The sequence below is a fragment of the Tamandua tetradactyla genome, chromosome 10, assembly GCF_023851605.1.
Source record: "Tamandua tetradactyla isolate mTamTet1 chromosome 10, mTamTet1.pri, whole genome shotgun sequence".
Lineage (NCBI taxonomy): Eukaryota > Metazoa > Chordata > Mammalia > Pilosa > Myrmecophagidae > Tamandua > Tamandua tetradactyla.
Genome location: NC_135336.1, coordinates 83989605 through 84011741, shown reverse-complemented (window position 1 = coordinate 84011741; position 22137 = coordinate 83989605). Strand labels below are relative to the sequence as shown.

The 22137-nt window shown below is 35.1% G+C and overlaps 1 non-coding gene across 1 annotated transcript; it reads right to left on the bottom strand.

Annotated features, from left to right (window-relative positions):
- Positions 1-13810: 13810 nt before the first annotated feature.
- On the bottom strand, positions 13811-13917 carry LOC143648938 (U6 spliceosomal RNA). Its single transcript, XR_013158836.1, has one exon. It is a non-coding gene; the product is annotated as a U6 spliceosomal RNA (small nuclear RNA).
- Between the last annotated feature and the right edge of the window lie 8220 nt (positions 13918-22137).

Genomic DNA, 22137 nt, shown 5'->3' with positions numbered 1-22137 from the left:
GCTCTCTCATTTAAGCACCAGCCAATTAAGTCAAACGTCACTCATTGCAGCAGACACGCCTCCTAGCCGACTGCAGATGTAATTAGCAACAGATGAGGTTCATGTACCATTGGCTTATGTCCGCAGCAACAAAACTAGGTATGCCCACCTGGCCAAGTTGACAACTGAATCTAATTAACACAATCAGAATACAAAAACTTCTTCCAAGTTTCCTGCTACTGTATATCAAGGATAACCTTATTCCAGTTTTCAATAACATACTCATCCTTTTATTCTTAGGTCTTATTGGAAGTGTCTCTCATGTTCATATTTTCACTATTAGTTTCTTCAAAGCAATCAAGGCATTTTCTATCAAGCACCTCATGACTTTTCCAGGCTCTACTAATTGTCCAATTTCAAAGCTGTTTCCACGTTTTTAGGTATTTGTAATAGCAGAATCCTATTTCTGTCTTAGTTTCCTAGCTGTTAAAACAAATACGATATAATAGGTTGGCTTAAACAGTAGGAAATTATTGTCTTGCATTTTACGGTTAAGAGATGTCCAAAACTGAGGCATCAGCAAAGTGAGGTTTTCTTCCAGAAAACTGGTGTTGCAGGGCTAGCTGCCAACAAAACTTGTCCTTGGCTTTCCTGTCATATAGCAGTGCACATGCTGGTGTCTTTTCCTTTCTCTTCTGCATTCTGTTGGCCTCTAGTTTGTAGCTGCTCCCTCTAGCTTCTCTCTTTATTTGACTTTCACCTTGCTTATAAAGGACTCCAGTAGCATGGGTTAAAGCCCAACCTGATTCAGCCGGGCCACAACTTAGGGTAAGACCTTGGAGAAATCCACTTTATGATTGGGTCAAAATCATCAGAATGCAGATCAAGAACATATAGTGAGTAGTGTACACTATTCAATCTACCATTCATATTTAGAATTTGAACAGTATAAAATAAATTTTAAAATCCATGGAAACTAAAATCAGGATAAAATTCTACAGTCACCTTAAAATAGCTTCTAAAACTCTACTGTCATTTTTTTCATGACAACTGAAATCTCCTTATAGATGCTAAACTGCCATGAGCATACTGTATTGAATATTTGTATTGCCAAGGAATCCTTTTAATAAAATTACCTTGTATATATTTTTGTCCATTTAAATTCCATTTTTACTTTCGGAAAAGGAACTTTTACTTCTCCAACACTTATAATGAGATAGCATTAATGGGAATAGTTTAACCCCAGTGATGGTGAAATGGAAATTGAATTCATTTCATGTTATGATTACAGTCTTAGGTTAAAAAAGTGTTTAACACCAGATGAATTATCTTTTTCTACAACCAAATATGCTTCTTAATTCTGAGTGTATACTTTAGGCAATTATTAATCTTCAGTAGCAGTAAAACCCAAACCCAATCCTTTTATGTTACCTCATTAATCCTGTTCATAAATGAAAATTTAATTTCTGTTATGGTTCTTAGAGCAGTCACCTGTTATGTTATTAATTCTGGAACTGCTGTTAATGCCCAGGAATGACATTTCAATAAGGCTTAGTCTCTTTTTCCATATTATAATGTCTTCCATAATTATGTTTCTATATTTCTCTTAGCTTGTATTTTATTTGCAAGCAAACTATAATTTCGGGTTGGCTGGTGTTTCAATGACAAGACATATTACGCATAATCCAGACTCTGTAAATTTGTTCAGAAAAAAGGGGAAGAGTAAGGCAAATTTATTTCAAATACCAGCTATGGTCTTTGAACCACATCTCAGTATGCTTTAAGATTTAAACCCTTTATACTTGCCAAGAATTCTTGCATGTATTTGGCAATCGTTCTTGCAGGCTTTTCAGTTGGATATTGCTTTGGGTATCACAAGACACAAAATTTCTTTTTAAGAGTTAAGCTTTAAGGTAGTAGGGACTTCTACAGAAAGGAGTATATAGACCTGTGTTCATGTGTATATGGCATAAAAAGTAAAAATTGAACTATTTCATTTCTACACACTTGATAATTTGTTTCTATAGGGGTTGTTCTAGTTTGCTAGCTGCCAGAATGCGATATAACAGAAACGAATGGCTTTTTAAAAAGGGGAATTCATTAAGTTGCTAGTTACAGTTCAAAAGCTGTGAAAATGTCCCAATTAAAGTAAGTCGATAAAAATGTCCAAATTGCGGGCCATGGTGGCTCAGCAGGTAAGAGTGCTTGCCTGCCATGCCTGAGGACCTGGGGTCAATTCCTGGTGCCTGCTCGTGTGAAAAAAAAAAAAAAAGTCCAAATTAAGGCACCAACAACAGGTTACCTTCACTCAAGAAAAGTCAATGAAGTTCAGGTTTCTCTCTCAACTGGAAAGGCACATGGCAAATATGTGCTAGCTCTGTCTTCAGGCTTCTTCTTTCATGAAGCTCCCTGGGGGGTGTTTTCCCTCTTCATCTCCAAAAGTCTCTGGCTGTGTGGGCTCTGTGGTTCTAATGGCTCTCCAACTTTCATAGATCTTGTGGCTCTAAAATTTTTCCTTTTTTAAAGGATTCTATTAAACTAATCAAGACCCATCTGGAAAGGGTGGAGTCACATCTCCCTCTAATCAAAGGTTAATAGTCACAATTAGGTGTGTCATATCTCTGAGGAGACAATCCAATCAAGTTTCCAATCTACAGTACTGAATAGGGATTAAAAGAAATGGCTGCCTCCACAAAATGGATCAGGGTTAAAACATGCCTTTTCTAAGGGACATAATCCTTCCAAACTGGTAAAGGCGTACAGACTAATATTAGGATATCATTGTTGTTTTCCTTGTTATGTGGAGGGACTGAGGTCTAGAATGCTTTGGTTATCTTTCATTCCTCTTGTTATCCAGAATGTATACTATTTAGTTTTCTTAAACTACTGCCATGAAAATCTCTCCATTTTTTCGTCTTTTCTTTTGGAACATTTTAACTTCACTTTAGTAGGATACATTTGTATAATTGTTGTATTTATCTTACCAACTCATGGAAGAGAACCTAAACAATCATCCAAGTTCCAGTGTCTTGGTGAATCAGTCCATTTAGGACATTTTTATATTTTTCTTAAGGGATGTTAGACTGAAAACTCAGGAGAGGAAGAAAAGTCCACTCTCCAATTTAATTTTAAAAAGGAGACTTGGAGTGGAAATCCAGTCTACTCTACTTGTTCCACAAGTATTTAATAAGTACTCCATAAATTGTACTGCTTATCATGTACTAAGGGCATGGCCAAATGGGAACAGCTTAAAAAACTCACCATCATTTGTTAGAATACTTCATATTAAGTATTGTGATAGAAGAATGGAATGTGTTGGCATATCAGGGATGTTATTTTAGCTTTGAGGAATGAGGGATGAGATTTTGTAAGAGAGCATGAAGTTGAAAATTAGAAGACTTAAGGATGAAACATTGGTGACCATTAAAATTTAAAGGCTAGAGGGAAATAATTTTAAAGGAATTCTCAATAGAGATAGGAGATATACAGGAGGAAATGGAATCAAAGAATTAAAACAAGTTTTAAGAGAGAGGTTGTGGTCAATAACGCAATGTGTTGCAGGGAGACCTTCTCCATGGATTTGGCAACTTCTAGAGGAGGATTCAGTAAATTTTTTCTCTGAAATAACAAATAATAAATATTTTAAGCCTTGAAGATCATGTAGTCTCTGTTGTAACTACTTTACTCCGTCATTGTAGGGTGCAAACAGTCACACAGAATACATATATAAATGAGTGTGACTGTGTTTCAATAAAATGTTATATACAATAACAGGTGGTGAGTCAGATTTGGGCTATGGGCAATAGCTGCCCAACTGTTCTAGAAGCCTGAGACCCAGAGAGCTTAATTTTATTATTTTGGGCAAGGCAGTCAATAAGGGACAGAGGCAAAATTACACTTAATTCTTGGGTCTAGGATTTTTCACTGCCTCATGTTACCTCTAAAATAGTAAAACTGCAAAAGTCAGTTGGGAGAATATACAATGAAACATTACCTATTTTAACCACCTTCAAGCATACAGCTCAGTAGCATTAATTACATTCATATATTGTGTTACCATCATCATCACCTATTACCAAAACTTTTCCTTCACCCAAAGCACTCTACATCAATTAAACAATAATTCTCTATTTCCCTAACCCATCTCTGGTAATTGGGATTTTACTTTCTGCATCTGTGATTTTGCAAATTCTATTTATTTCATATAAGTGACATCATACAAGGTTTGTCCTTTTGTGTCTGACTTATTTCTCTTGGCATATGTCCTCAGGGTTCATCTGTGTTGTTATGTAGATCAGAACTCCATTCCTTTTTATGACTGAATAGCATTCTGTTGTATGTATATTCCACATTCTGTTTGCCCATTTATCCATTAATGGACACTGTGTGTGCTTCTACTTCTTGGCAATTGTGAATAGAGCTACTTTAAACATTGATGAACAAAGAAAAAGCCATTTGGGGTCAGAGTGACTTAGATTGAATATTTTCATTGAGAAGTATTGCTCACATGCATCTGATCATCTTTTTATGGGATCATTTGCTTTTATGCAATTAGTTTCCCGGCTAGCCTTGACATAGACATGAGCAGCAGTTTCTTATTGGCTTAATTTGAAAGTTGTGCATCCACTAGGGTATCATCTCTCAAAAAGTGCCAAGGAAGTTTAAAGTTTCTCGTTAAGAATTTCTTTAAAATGCAAAACAAGCTTTTCTGAGTTTGCATGTTGCCTGTTTAAATTAGAAATTTTATTGAGAAACCCTATATACCCACTAAGCAAATTCCCCTTCCCTTCATCCCTTGATAAGCTCTAATCTACTTTGTGTCTCTGCAAATTTGCTTAAAAATGCAAATACTTTGTAAGAAAAAATTCATTGGCACTAATAATTATATTTGAATTAGTGTGTCAGATATTTTTCAAAGAATTCTAGAAACTTGAGTGAAAAATGGAGTCTGAAAGTAGATAGAACTCAAAGGAGGGGCAGGAGAAAGTTGAGGGAAATAGAGATAAAAAAATTGTCCTCATTTTACTATATGCCTGATGAAATTACTGGAAATTATAAGTGAATTTCTCAGTCTCTTTTAGTATATATGTGCACATGCAGTTCTTATGCTGTCTGCTTTAAAATTATGTTAATAAATGCTATCAATGAACAGAGACAGAAGTATTCTAATGGTTGCATTAGTCTCAGATATTAAAAAAATGGAACATAAGACAAATGGCATTTAACTTGAATGTGATGAGTTCCACGGATGTCTTTGATACATATGTTATATTCATTTCCATTCCAACTTTAGCGTAACTACTGAAATTACATTTGCTAAAATCATATTTGTGGTTTATAAACTGGCTAGTCTCATCAAACAAACAAAAAGTCTTAGTAGACTTTTAACATCTGTCTTAAAATTTAACATACATTTTTGATATGTCTTAGTAGAGAGCGGGCACGATAAATGCATTTATACTTGTGCATATGTGTGAACATAAGAATGAATGGATGAATGAATGAATTCTTTCATCATGAACTCAGAAAGTATGAGGGTACAGTCACTATTTTATGAAAATCTCATTCCGAGATAATAACGGTATTTCCTACATGGGGAAAGAAATAGGAAAAGCTGCCAGTTTGGAGACTCGTTTTGGCAATGCTGATGGAATATTAAAGATTAGCAGGGACCCCCAGGCAGGTTCCATCTCATGGCATCTTCTATATTGAAATCAGCAGGGGAATCCTATTCCACATCATTTCCCAAATCATTTCTCTTCTTGAGAAGAAGGACTATCAACTGTGAAGGAAAATTGAAGTCACAGTAAACTTTTGTAAAAGGGAGAAATTATGAGATGTATACTTACGGAAATAAATGGGCCAATGTAGTAAAATAGTGAAAGAATCCTGTAAAGTTTATTAGCCAGATATGTACCATTTAAAGTGGGACATATATGTGTCATTAATAATTACTTAGAATTTTAGTCTGAATAGTTTAGGATTTATTAGTATAAGGTTATGGGTATAACCTAAAAAAAATGAAAGAAAACCATTTGCTGGATTTTTAAAACTATGTTTGCTGAGTTATTACTTATTTTAAGTATAAAAGAAAGTATTCTGATTCCTTAGAGGTCCAAACAAATCAAACCATTCAGCTTGCCTCTGAGTAGTTCTCTTTGGAGTTTATTATTTGTGCAAGACACAACAAACAAATTATTTCTTTTGAATGTAAATGATTTGCTGAAGTTAACTTTCTTCTTCTTTCTTTTGTTCTTTACTTTCATGGAATAAGGATGAAAGCTTGAATTGGCTTATGGCATTAAGAAAATCTTAACTGCTGGAACCAAAAGTGATGGGAAAATTTGCTGGGTAAGCAAACCTGTATCATATTGTTCAGAACAAATCCCTGCACTCTACGCCTATTTTGAATACATATTATTTTGTCCACATGGGAAATAAATAAAACCCACAGAAAAGGAAAGATAAATCAATTTTGCACAATCTAAAATTATTGAAGATCCTACAATGTTATTTTTGGGGTCTGACCTAAAATGACCCTGAGCCATTAATATGGAAAACAAATTCTTGGGACACAAGGGACAATACGTTGACTTTTTATCTCCATGAAATGTGGATTGGTGTCATAAGGGGTTCCATTTTTCTTTAAAGGGATAGAAATTGTGCTCAAGTATCAAAAACTACTGTGAGATTATCAATTTTATCTGGCTGTTTTAGTGACAGTGTTCAGCATTTAACTTGGATTAGATCATTCTTTCTCAAATCTGATTTAATGACAACAATTGATTTGTAATTATTTAACAAATGTAATGTGTTTGGAACAGAGACTGGCCTATGGCAAGTATTCCATAAATGTAAACAATAAATGCATTTTCATCATTATTATTAATGGATAACATCTTGGTTCAGTTACCTGAGTATGAAAAGATTGAATGAACCATGTGAAATCTTATTCACCATTCCTCAAGTCTCCTTACACAAGAAATTTTCACAAAAATTGAAAGATAGTACTGCTGTGCTTTTATTAGAAAAAAGCAAATAGCAACCGGAAGAAAATATAGAAAAGTGACATGTGAGAAAAAAACTTCAAAAATTCTTCATAGGTTAATTAGAAACTTAAAAGCTACTGTCAAAATGCATTTAGTATGATTTAAGATAAAACCTTTAAAAAAGAGGATAATATTCCATAAATTATCCTATCAAATGCTATACATAATCCTGTTATTTCAGGCAAGATAATTGCATGGTAAACAGCATTAACTACTCATTAGCTGTAGCTGTTCTTGCTGATTCTTCTCAGCTGGGCAGATTTTATTCAGTGACAAGAAAAATACTGCAAATCGTCTCTGTCATATGAGCTAAGTAAATTCAAGAATAAATAAGTAGGAAATAATACACACATGAAGACATCCTATGTTTAAAGAATAAAATTTCTAACATCTGGTTGTCCTGATACTATATTAGATAGTAGTAAATTCTGTAAGTAATGTTAACACCCAATATAGTATTTTGGTAAGTGTATGTAAGTATGTCTGATGTTGCAAAGAATCCTAAGAAATTAACTAAATAGCATCATATTTGCTCACTTATTGTCAATAGTCTGATTTTATTTTATTTTGAATCCAGGGATCTTTATATTCATTGCTCCTTTTAGGTGTCTATTTTTTTTTTTTTTAAGGAAAAATGGGATAGCCTTTCAAATGAATATGTGCACTTCATCATTTTTCTTCCTAATAGAAATATAGATTTACATGATATTTCCACAAGATATCTTCAAACCAAGACACAAATTCTTACTAGAAATAATATTTTTACTTCCTAAAATTTTCAAGTCAGGACCCATTTTAATGCCTTGGCTAATTATTGATCTATATATTTATGCCATATGTTTATTATATTTGTGCTATATGTTTGCTACTTAAGAATAATATTTTATGCAAATAGTTATCAAAATTAAAAACTTTTGTGCCTCAAGGGATTTTATCATATCCAATAAAGGTTTAAGATCCAGAACACATAAAAAAATCCTTCGACTTAACAATAAAGAGGCAAACACCCCAGTTAAAAAAAAAAAAGACAAAAGACTTGAACTGACATCTCTCTAAAGAAGATAAGCAAAAAGGCCAGAAAGCACATGAAAAGATGCTCAACATCATTAGCCATCAGGGAAATGCAAATCAAAGCTACAATGTTATACCACTTCAGACATATTAGAAAGTTTTCTTTTTAATGCTGAAGTTGTGAAAAACAAAAAGAAAATATTTAAAAATAACTACATTTGTTTCTGCATTCAAAGAGAGTTGCTGAAAGATCATAATCATTTTATGTAGGAAAATGCTCTGGTGGACACTTTCATTATGTGACTGTAAAGCATTTGGGCCTTGTTTCAAAGAAAATTGGATATTCAAGGCAATGGAGTGGTAAATCACAGTACATAACAAGTTAAGAAAAGTCATCCTTGGATGGAGACTTTTTATTGTGAAAAAATGTTCAATTTCTCTCTGTTGCTGCAAAGGCGGGAGTTAGAAGAGTATTTGTGCCTTGAGAAGACACAAATTGCAGAAGAGTTGATGAGCCCCTACAGTGTGATGGGCAGTGAGTGCCAGAGGGAGGGGAGCCTGAGTGAGGGACTCCCCATGAAGGTTATGACTAGAAATTTAGTGTTATCTGATATTAGCAATGAATTTTCACTTTCTGTGTTGTTCTGTCCTAGATCATTCACAGGTCTTCAATAATGTCAATTAACCAAGATGTCCTTTCATTTGTCTTACTTTTTCAAATAAACCAAGGTATTAGTGAAAAGAAATTAGTGGGGAAAACAGAGATAAGTCCTGTTTATTCATATTGGAAAGTATGCTTTATCGATTTCTATCATTTTCCTATAGTATATATACAGACAGTAAAGTTCTGTAAATGAGTTATCTGATTAAAAACATGCTAATGAAAAAGCAATGATTTTATGATAAAGAGAATCATTTTTTTCATCCTCTACAATGTATATTTTTGTTGAAATAATGACATATAATGTTGACTTGAGAAGAGGTAGCTTCCATATTAGAATAATAATCTGTTAAACTGTCTTCTGATGTAAATAGAATGTGATTCAATTAATCTATCTCATTATAATTGAAAACATTAAGAAGAAAATGTCATTTTAAAGCTATTTCTGTAAAAATGAAAAACAAATGAACTCTTGATAAATTTAAATTCCACATTAGAGCTGTGGATTGCACTGCAAATATCCAGTAATCCTGGTCACATGGCAGGAGAGTTTGAAGCAATGTGAACTTGATGGAAATGGAGATAAGTGGGAAGATTTGAAAGAATTTTTAGGAGGCAAAATCTAAAATCACATGGGTGTGAATGGTGATGGATGGGTCTCAAGTTCATATATCTAGGTAGTTAGAGATACCGATTCTTGTGATTGGAAATAAGGGATGAGAAGGTTTTGAATTCTGTTTCTTTAAATAATGGTGGGCTCTTTAAATTTGACAAAGCATGTCATAAAAAACTAAGTCTAATCTAAAATGGAGATGATGTCATGAAGATGGCAATTAAAAAAATCCCCAGAAAATTTTCCCTCAGAAACAACCAAGGAAAGGGCAAATCCATTTGTTCGGAACTATGAAAGATGATATGGAATGAAGAAAAACTCCACAAATGCTAGATGAAAAAAAAAAATACTAAAAAAGAAGGTAGGAGATCTATGACTCATATGCCAGTCCAGATCCTTTTCTTCCGCTTGGTTCTGCATAGTTTAAGAGTCACACAGTGGTAACATCCTGCCCCACCAACTTCCTGCCAAGGTCTTGGACAACAGAGCCACTCTAGGCATTGAATGTAAACTCACACATTCAGGCAGGGAACCCAAAACCCCATCCACCCACAGGGAAGCCAAAGTGGTTTGCAGGTGTATGGATATAAAAGGGCCTCCAGGAAACAAAAAAAGACCCATGGAAGAACTGTTAGCAGGGAGTGGACACACATAAACTGGTCTCTACTTACTGCAGTGCCTTAAAAAAAAACACTAAGTTCTCAAAGGAAAAAAACACCTTCTGGCTCCTTAAGATGAGATACTTCAATGTGGAAGTTACTGGAGACAGAAAAGTTTCTTGGAAAAAAAGTGAAAATTGAATTGCTCTAAGGACAGATGCGCCCCAGGACTGAAAATTGTAAATAAAAAATATCCCACTCAGCATGGGATAGTAATGGGGCAAATTACAGCCATTAGGGGAACATCTGCACAAGAACAGAATAAACAAGGATTCCAAGAGAAGAAACAGGAAAGGAAATCTTTTGGAGATGAAATCTACACATAAAAGGGGAAATCCTAACAGTTGCCCTGCATATGCAGGACAAGAAACAGGTTCAAAAGACCTGAGAAATATGAGCAGTTAAACATGAGTTTCTTTAAATGTGCAGCATAAGCTGAAGCAAGCATTGAAGAAAATTGACACAGAGCCAATCTACAATAAAACTGTAGGCAAGAGTGGGAAACTGACTTTTAGCATTAGTACATTAAAATTATTAGATGCCCAGACATCAGGAAAAAAATCACAAGTCATACTCAGAAACAGGAATATATAGTTCATTCAAAGGAATAAATTAAAATTTTAGAGAAGACATAGACTTTGGAAAAAACACTCAAAGAAATTCAAATGTCTCTCCTAAATCAATTCAAGGAGTTATAGGACAATATAAATATAAATGAGCTAAATATGGATAAAGAGCTAAAGGATATTAAGAAGACAATGTTTGAACAAAAAATAAAAATTAGAAAGTTTAACAAGAAACATTAGTATATCTATCCCAGCTCTCTACTCTTTATTTCCTATGAGAAATAATCATATTTCCTTATGATGGGCATGCAAAATATAAAGATGTAATTTGTGACAAAAACAATTTAAAGAGAGGGACTGGAAGGATATGGGAGGAGAGAATGTGTGTGCTATTGAAATAAAGTTGGTATCTTTTCAAACTAGTAGTTTATAAATTTAGGTTGTTTAATGCAACCACAAAGGAAGGACTTTTTAAATACAGAAATGCAAATGATAAAGGGATCAGTCAGTTACATAAAAAAGATCAACTAAACACAGATGGGGCTGCAATAAAGGAAAAGAGAGATACAAAGTATAAAAGATATTAAAAAAAAATGACAAAATGACTGAAAAATTTACTGCCTTATCAGTAAAAACACCAAATTCTAGTGGGTTAAACTGTCCAGCCAAGCACAGGTTGGCAAAGTGGATAAAAAAATATGATTCCACTATATGCAGTTTTCAAGAGATTCACTTTAGATCCAAAGAAACAAATAAGTTGAAAATGAAAGAATGGAAAAAGGTGATCCTTGCGAATCATAATCAAAAGAGACCTGGGGTAGTTATATTTATATCAGACAATGTAAACTTTAAATCAAAATCTGTTATAAGAAACAGGAAAGGACACTATACATTGCTAGAAGATTCAATAAAGCATGATGAAATAACAATCATCAACACTGGAGTACCTTACCACAATGCCCCAAAATATGTGAAGCAAATACTAGCAAAACTGAAGGCAGAATTAGATACCTCTACAAAAATAGTTGGAGACTTCAATACACCACTTTCTTCAACAGACAGTACGTCTAGACAGAAGATCAATAAGAACAGAGAGAACTTGAACAATATGAAAAAGGAACAAAACCTAACTGTTATATACAGGACACAGCACTCTCAAACAGCAAGATAAACATGCTTCTCAAGTATACGTAGATCATTCTTTAGGACAGACCACATTCTGGGTCACACAACAAATTTGAGAAGATTGAAATTATACAAAACATCTTTTCTGACCACAGTGGAACGAAGCTGGAAATCAATAACAGATGGAAACTAGAATATCCGAAATATATGGGAGTTAAACCAACACACTCTAATAATCAGTGGGTCAGAGAGATAATCACAGGGGACATCAGGAAATATCTTGAGACAATTGAAAATGAGAATACAGCATCATGATTATGGGACACAAGGAAGGCATAGCTCAGAGGAAAATTCCCAGTTGTAAATGCTTTATGTTAAAAAAAGGAGAAAGAGCTCCAATCAGAGACCTAATGGTGCACCTGGTTGAATTAGAAAAAGAAAGCGAGCTAAACCTGAAGCAAGCAGAAGGAAAGAAATAACAATGATTATTGCAAAAATCAATAGAATAAAGATTTTAAAAAGCAGTACTAGTAACAAAATCAAAAGTTGTTTGTTTGGAAAGATCAACGATATCTACAAATCTCTAGCCAGACTCACAAAGAAAAGAAGAGAGAGGATGCAAATAATTAAAATCAGAAATGAAAGTGGGGCATTGCTATTGATTTTACAAAAACAGAAAGGATCATAAGAGGATACTATGAACAACCATATACCAACAAATTAGACAACCTAAATGAAATAGGCAAGTTCCTAGAAACTCGCAAACAACCTACACTGACCCTAGAAGAAACAGAAGATCCTAACAGACCAATTAAAAATAAAGAGATTGAATCAGTCATTGAAAGCCTGTCAATAAAGAAAAACCCAACATCAGATGGCATCAGAAATGAATTCTACCAAATACTCTAAAAAAATAAGCATCAATCCTTCTCAAAGTCTTCCAAAAATTTAACTCATTCTACGAGGCCAAGATCACCCTAATTCCATAGCCAAATAAAGATTCACAAGAACAGAAAATTACAGACATATCTGATATGAATATAGATGCACACATGTTCAACAAAATACAAGCAAATCAAATCCAACAGCATGTTGAAATAATTATATACAATGATTTTGTGGAATTTATCATTGGTATGCAAGGATGGTTCAACATAAGAAAATCAATGTACTACACCACATTGAAAGAAAGAATTTAACCAAGGATGTAAAAGACTTGTAAAAGGAAAACTATAAAATATTACCAAAATGTCAAAGGCCTAAAATAAATGGAAAGGCTTACAATGTTTATTGATTGGAAGACTAAATATAGTCAAGATGTCAATTCTACATCTGAAAAATGTTTTCCAGATTCAACGCAAGCCCAATAAAACTCTAACAGCCTTCTTTGCAAAAACAAAAAAGCCCATCATCAAGTTTATTTGAGAGGCTAAGAGCTCAAATGTCCAAAGCTATCTTAAAAAAGAGGAATGAAGTTAGAGGATTCGTACTTCCAGATTCAAAACGTATCCTGAAAGCTATAGTGATCAAAACAACATGGAATTTTAAACAAACAAACAAAAACCATGGTACTGGCACAAAGACAGAATATATAGACCATTGGAATTTACTTGAGAGTTCAGAAAAAGACACACATCTATGGCTAGCGGAGTCTTTAAAATAAAAATTACGGTGTAATAAATACCATGCAAGTCATCTTTATTTATCAAAATAGCATTTTTACCAGACATGAAAAATGAAACTGACAAACTAAGCTACACATTCCTAACAATCTTTTAAGAGTTTCATGAATTTGCTCAGCAAAAAGTCCTCACTTGCAAATTCCATTTGAGCCATTCAAATAAAATTTTCATATAAACTGGTTATAATTGTTAACAATCCTTGTGGAATATGGGTGATATGTTGTTATTGCTTTTTTGGAGGAGTTGCATGGTCATGGAATCAAACCCAGGTCTCCCACACGGAAGGTAAGCATTCTACTGTAGTACCACCTATGTGCCCTGATTTTTTTTTTTTTTTTTGCATGAGGCAGGCACCAGGAATCTAACCCAGGCCTCCAGCATGGCAGGCGAGAACTCTGCCACTGCACCACCATCGCCTGCACTGATTTATTTATTTATTCATTTATTTTTCCTGATTTTTTATTTTTTAATATGGAACGCTTCATAAATGTGTGCGTCATCCTTGTGCAGGGGCCATGCTAATCTTCTCTGTATGGTTCCAATTTTAGCATATGTGCTGCCTAAGCGAACACGTGATTTCTTTTTAATAGAGATAAAAAGGATGTGTTATAGTGTATGTTTAAAATATAAATCAAAATTCTTGACTTATCTAGTATTTAGAGAATTATTTGTGGAAGTTTTCCATATAAAAATTAGGCCATATATGCATTTAGTAAAATGTATTCTTTTGGATAGTTTTAGTAGAATAAAAATATTAGAGAAATAAAAAAAGTAGTTACAGGAATTAGGACTTAGTTCTCAGAATGCTTCTTTATTAGCAGCTCTACACCCCACTACAAGTCAATGCTTTTTTTAACCTTCATACTGGGATTATTACATATGCTGGATAATCAGTGAATACTTGCAGAGGAAAGGGAGTTATTGGGGCAGAAAAATAAATGGGCTTATAATATTTGCCAACCAGCTTAAATAATCACCAAAAATTGTGTTCTTCCAAACTTCTACTCAATAATTCTGATCTTTTTCCTTTGTGTTTACCTAAAGTCTTCCCCATACATTCCATTTTACAGATAACTGTTCAAGAACCTACAGACAAGAGCACTGTTGCAATAGTGTTGTATTTTATTCATTCAATAAGCATTTTTGATCACCTGCCACATGCATTTACGTGACAGATTCTCTTGTTTCAAAGGTGAAGACAGTAGTATTTTTTAATTAAAAAGAATAAATTTTATTTTTAAATAAGCAATGTGTTCACAAAGTTCAAAATCCCAATTTTCAAATGAAAATTCAATGAAAAATGTCTCTCCCCCTTGTCCTCCAGCTACCAGTTTCCTGTTCCTTGCAAAAACATGTATTGGTTAAGATTAGATTCAAGTGCACAAAGATAACATTGGCTTAAATGCCAGTTTTTTCCCATCCAGAGAAATTCAAAGGTTGGCAGTCTGGTGCTTGTATTCTGGTTCCACAGTGCTATCTAGGACTCAGGTTCCATCTGTCTATATGCTCTACCATCTTTGACCTCTAGTTTATACTCTCAAGCCTATCTCTTTGTCTAACTTGGATACTGGAACTCCATCCATTGTATATGCATTCCAGGAAGCAGAAAGAAGGAAGTCAGTAAGTTCCAAAAGGTTTGCCTCTTTTTTTTTTTAATGCAATTTTATCAAAATATATTTACAGGACTTCCGGAGAAGATGGCGGCTTAGTAAGACGCGCGGATCTTAGTTTCTTCTCCAGGACAGCTACTAGGGGAGTAAAACGATACAGAACAGCGCCCAAAGCCACAACAGAGATAAAAAAGACAGTGTACCCCATCCTGGAACGGCTGGCTGGCTGAGAGAAGCCGCTCGGGTGAGATCGCCGAGGCGTGCGGGCTTCACCGGGCGCGGCGGCAAGTGGCCGGAGTCACTCCCTTCCCCCTTCCCGGGCTGGCTGGGAGAATTGGGGAGGCGGTCCCCTGAAACCAAGGCGACTGGCGCCCACACCACGCGAAGCCCCCCGGACCAACTGAGAGAATTGGATCAGAAATCCCTAGGCCACGGAGAACGGTGACGGGTGGGGGAGGCCCCTTCCAAAACCGTGACTCCCCGGGAACGTGCACTCTCTCAGGCGGGCCGCTGCCGCTGGCGCCCTCCCGCCACGCTTGTTGCCCAGGCGACTAGGAAATTCAGACGGGCGCTTTCCCGGGCTGTGGTGGCCAGCAACCCTCCCCGCATTCAGACCCCGGGCCGGCTCGAACCCTTCCAAGCCGCTTCGGCTAGTGAACCTCACAGACGGCGAGAGTTTTCCAAAGTTAAAGGTCCCACAGCACCTTTTACTGGTGGGACCCGCAGACAAACGTGTGCCACGAGCGCCACCTACTGGGCAGGATAAGAAAAACAGAACCCAGAGATTTCACAGAAAAATCTTCCAAACTTTTGGATCCAATACCCAGGGAAATCTGTCTAAATGCGCAGACGCCAACAGAAGATAACGAATCACGCTCAAATAATTGAAAATATGGCCCAGTCAAAGGAAAAAACCAATAGTTCAAATGAGATACAGGAGCTGAGACAACTAATGCTGAATATACGAACAGAAATGGAAAACCTCTTCAAAAACGAAATCGATAAATTGAGGGAGGACATGAAGAAGACATGGGCTGAACATAAAGAAGAAATAGAAAAACTGAAAAAACAAATCACAGAACTTATGGAAGTGAAGGACAAAGTAGAAAAGATAGAAAAAACAATGGATACCTACAATGATAGATTCAAAGAGACAGAAGATAGAATTAGTGATTTGGAGGATGGAACATCTGAATTCCAAAAACAAACAGAAACTATCGGGAAGAGAATGGAAAAATTTGAACAGGGTATCAGGGAGCTCAAGGACAATATGAACTGCACAAATATACATGTTGTGGGTGTTCCAGAAGGAGAAGAGAAGGGAAAAGGAGGAGAAAAACTAATGGAAGAAATTTTCACTGAAAATTTCCCAACTCTTATGAAAGACCTAAAATTACAGATCCAAGAAGTGCAGCGCACCCCAAAGAGATTAGAGCCAAATAGGCGTTCTCCAAGACACTTACTAGTTAGAATGTCAGAGGTCAAAGAGAAAGAGAGGATCTTGAAAGCAGCAAGAGAAAAACAAGCCATCACATACAAGGGAAACCCAATAAGACTATGTGTAGATTTCTCAGCAGAAACCATGGAGGCTAGAAGACAGTGGGATGATATATTTAAATTACTAAAAGAGAAAAACTGCCAACCAAGACTCCTATATCCAGAAAAATTGTCCTTCAAAAATGAGGGAGAAATTAAAACATTCTCAGACAAAAAGTCACTGAGAGAATTTGTGACCAAGAGACCAGCTCTGCAAGAAATACTAAAGGGAGCAGTAGAGTCAGAACTGAAAAGACAGAAGAGAGAGGTATGGAGAAGAGTGTAGAAAGAAGGAAAGTCAGATATGATATATATAATACAAAAGGCAAAATGGTAGAGGAAAATATTATCCAAACAATAATAACACTAAATGTTAATGGACTGAATTCCCCAATCAAAAGACATAGAATGGCAGAATGGATTAAAAACCAGGATCCTTCCATATGCTGTCTACAGGAAACACATCTTAGACCCAAAGATAAACATAGGTTGAAAGTGAAAGGTTGGGAAAAGATATTTCATGCAAATAACAACCAGAAAATAGCAGGAGTGGCTATACTAATATCCAACAAGTTAGACTTCAAATGTAAAACAGTTAAAAGAGACAAAGAAGGACACTATATACTAATAAAAGGAACAATTAAACAAGAAGACATAACAATCAAAAATATTTACGCACCGAACCAGAATGCCCCAAAATACGTGAGGAATACACTGCAAACACTGAAAAAGGAAATATACACAAATACCATAATAGTTGGAGACTTCAATTCCCCACTCTCATCAATGGACAGAACATCTAGACAGAGGATCAATAAAGAAATAGAGAATCTGAATATTACTATAAATGAGCTAGACTTAACAGACATTTATAGGACATTACATCCCACAACAGCAGGATACACCTTTTTCTCAAGTGCTCATGGATCATTCTCAAAGATAGACCATATGCTGGGTCACAAAGCAAGTCTTAACAAATTTAAAAAGATTGAAATCATACACAACACTTTCTTGGATCATAAAGGAATGAAGTTGGAAATCAATAATAGGCGGAATGCCAGAAAATTCACAAATACGTGGAGGCTCAACAACACACTCTTAAACAACGAGTGGGTCAAAGAAGAAAATGCAAGAGAAATTAGTAAATACCTCGAGGCAAATGAAAATGAAAACACAACATATCAAAACTTATGGGATGCAGCAAAGGCAGTGCTAAGAGGGAAATTTATTGCCCTAAATGCCTATATCAGAAAAGAAGAAAAGACAAAAATGCAGGAATTAACTGTTCACTTGGAAGAACTGGAGAAAGAACAGCAAATTAATTCCAAAGCAAGCAAAAGGAAAGAAATAACAAAGATCAGAGCAGAAATAAATGAAATTGAAAACATGAAAACAATAGAGAAAATCAATAAGACCAGAAGTTGGTTCTATGAGAAAATCAATAAGATTGATGGGCCCTTATCAAGATTGACAAAAAGAAGAAGAGAGAGGATGCAAATAAATAAGATCAGAAATGGAAGAGGAGACATAACTACTGACCTCACAGAAATAAAGGAGGTAATAACAGGATACTATGAACAACTTTACGCTAATAAATACAACAATTTAGAGGAAATGGACGGGTTCCTGGAAAGACATGAACAACCAACTTTGACTCAAGAAGACATAGATGACCTCAACAAACCAATCACAAGTAAAGAAATTGAATTAGTCATTCAAAAGCTTCCTAAAAAGAAAAGTCCAGGACCAGATGGCTTCACATGTGAATTCTACCAAACGTTCCAGAAAGAATTAGTACCAATTCTCCTCAAACTCTTCAAAAAAATCGAAGTGGAGGGAAAACTACCTAATTCATTCTATGAAGCCAACATCACCCTCATACCAATACCAGGCAAAGATATTACAAAAAAAGAAAACTACAGACCAATCTCTCTAATGAATATAGATGCAAAAATCCTCAATAAAATTCTAGCAAATCGTATCCAAACACATTAAAAGAATTATACATCATGACCAAGTAGGATTCATCCCAGGTATGCAAGGATGGTTCAACATAAGAAAATCAATTAATGTAATACACCATATCAACAAATCAAACCAGAAAAATCACACGGTCATCTCAATTGATGCAGAGAAGGCATTTGACAAGATTCAACATCCTTTCCTGTTGAAAACACTTCAAAAGATAGGAATACAAGGGAACTTCCTTAAAATGATAGAGGGAATATATGAAAAACCCACAGCTAATATCACCCTCAATGGGGAAAAACTGAAAACTTTCCCCCTAAGATCAGGAACAAGACAAGGATGTTCACTATCACCACTATTATTCAACATTGTGTTGGAGGTTCTAGCCAGAGCAATTAGACAAGAAAAAGAAATACAAGGCATCAAAATTGGAAAGGAAGAAGTAAAACTATCACTGTTTGCAGACGATATGATACTATACGTAGAAAACCCAGAAAAATCCACAACAAAACTACTAGAGCTAATAAATGAGTACAACAAAGTAGCAGGTTACAAGATCAACATTCAAAAATCTGTAGCATTTCTATACACTAGTAATGAACAAGCTGAGGGGGAAATCAAGAAACGAATCCCATTTAAAATTGCAACTGAAAGAATAAAATACCTAGGAATAAATTTAACTAAAGAGGCAAAAAACCTATATAAAGAAAACTACAAAAAACTGTTCAAAGAAATCACAGAAGACCTAAATAGATGGAAGAGCATACCGTGTTCATGGATTGGAAGACTAAATATAGTTAAAATGTCAATCCTACCTAAATTGATCTACAGATTCAATGCAATACCAATCAAAATCCCTACAACTGGGCGGGCCGCGGTGGCTCAGCGGGCAAAGTGCTTGCCTGCTATGCCGGAGGACCTCGGTTCGATTCCCGGCCCCAGCCCATGTAACAAAAAAACGGAAAAACAAAATACAATAAAACAAGAAAATGTTTAAAGATGTTTCCCTTTCTTCCTTCCTTCCTTCCTTCTATCCTTCCTTCCTTCTCTCTGTCTTTCCTTTAAAAAAAAAAAAAAAAAAAAAAAAAAAAAAAAAATCCCTACAACTTATTTTTCAGAAATAGAAAAACCAATAAGCAAATTTATCTGGAAGGGCAGGGTGCCCCAAATTGCTAAAAACATCTTGAGGAAAAAAAACGAAGCTGGAGGTCTAGCGATGCCGGACTTAAAGGTATATTATGAAGCCACAGTGGTCAAAACAGCATGGTATTGGCATAAAGATAGATATATCGACCAATGGAATCGAATAGAGTGCTCAGATATAGACCCTCTCATCTATGGACATTTGATCTTTGATAAGGCAGTCAAGCCAACTCACCTGGGACAGAACAGTCTCTTCAATAAATGGTGCCTAGAGAACTGGATAACCATATGCAAAAGAATGAAAGAAGACCCATCTCTCACACCCTATACAAAAGTTAACTCAAAATGGATCAAAGATCTAAACATTAGGTCTAAGACCATAAAACAGTTAGAGGAAAATGTTGGGAGGTATCTTATGGATCTTACAACTGGAGGCGGTTTTATGGACCTTAAACCTAAAGCAAGAACACTGAAGAAAGAAATAAATAAATGGGAGCTCCTCAAAATTAAACACTTTTGTGCATCAAAGAACTTCATCAAGAAAGTAGAAAGACAGCCTACACAATGGGAGACAATATTTGGAAATGATATATCAGATAAAGGTCTAGTATCCAGAATTTATAAAGAGATTGTTCATCTCAACAACAAAAAGACAGCCAACCCAATTACAAAATGGGAAAAAGACTTGAACAGACACCTACCAGAAGAGGAAATACGGATGGCCAAGAGGCACATGAAGAGATGCTCAATGTCCCTGGCCATTAGAGAAATGCAAATCAAAACCACAATGAGATATCATCTCACACCCACCAGAATGGCCATTATCAACAAAACAGAAAATGACAAGTGCTGGAGAGGATGCGGAGAAGGAGGCACACTTATCCACTGTTGGTGGGAATGTCAAATGGTGCAACCACTGTGGAAGGCAGTTTAGCGGTTCCTCAAAAAGCTGGATATAGAATTGCCATACGAACCAGCAATACCATTGCTGGGAATATACTCAAAGGACTTAAGGGCAAAGACACAAACGGACATTTGCACACCAATGTTTATAGCAGCGTTATTTACAATTGCAAAGAGATGGAAACAGCCAAAATCTCCATCAACAGAAGAGTGGCTAAACAAACTGTGGTATATACATACGATGGAATACTATGCAGCTTTAAGACAAGATAAACTTATGAAGCATGTAATAACATGGATGGACCTAGAGAACATTATGCTGAGTGAGTCTAGCCAAAAACTAAAGGACAAATACTGTATGGTCCCACTGATGTGAACAGACATTCGAGAATAAATTTGGAATATGTCATTGGTAACAGAGTCCAGCAGGAGGTAGAAACAGGGTAAGATAATGGGCAATTGGAGTTGAAGGGATACAGACTGTGCAACAGGACTAGATACAAAAACTCAAAAATGGACAACACAATAATACCTAATTGTAAAGTAATCATGTTAAAACACTGAATGAAGCTGCATCTGAGCTATAGGTTTTTGTTTTGTTTTGACTTTACTATTATTACTTTTATTTTTGTCTCTATATTAACATTCTATATCTTTTTCGGTTATGTTGCTAGTTTTTCTAAACCGATGCAAATGTACTAAGAAATGATGATCATGCATCTATGTGATGATGTTAAGAATTACTGATTGCATATGTAGAATGGTATGATTTCTAAATGTTGGGTTAATTTCTTTTTTTCCGTTAATTAAAAAAAAAAAAAAAAGAGAAGGGGTAATTGGAGCTGAAGGGATACAGACTGTACAACGGGACTGGATATAAAAACCAGAAATGGACAGCACAATACTACCCAATTGTAATGCAATTATGTTAAAACACTGATTGAAGCTGCATGTGAGGTATAGGTTTTTTGTTTTTGTTTTTTTTTTTCTTTATATTAATGTTTTAATTCTTATTCTGTTGTCTTTTTATTTCTTTTTCTAAATCGATGCAAATGTACTAAGAAATGATGAATATGCAACTATGTGATGTTATTAAGAATTACTGATTGTACATGTAGCATGGAATGATTTCTAATTGTTTTGTTAATTCTTTTTTTAATTAATAAAAAAATATATTTACAAACCATATAATCATTCAAAGTGTTCCATCAGTTTCTCACAGTATCGTCATATAATTGTGCATTCATTACCACAATCAATTTTAGAACATTTTTGTTACTCCAGAAATAAAAAAGAACACCACAAACATCCCATACATCTTATCTGTCCTCTGCAATTTACTAATTTTTTTGTCTTTCTTTTATTACTCATCTGCTAATACATTTGATAAAAGGAGTGTCAGTCACAGGGTTTTCATAATCATATGGTCACTCCAAAAAAGATGTAGTTATCCAATCATCTTCAAGAATCAATCCTACTGGATTATAGCTCAACAGTTTCAGGTATTTCCTTCTAGCTATTAGAATATACCAGAAACTAAAAAGGAATATCTATATAATGCATATTATTTTGTTTTGTTTCATTCCCCCCTTTCTGGTCAAGAAAACTTTCTTAATCCCACCATGCCAGGGC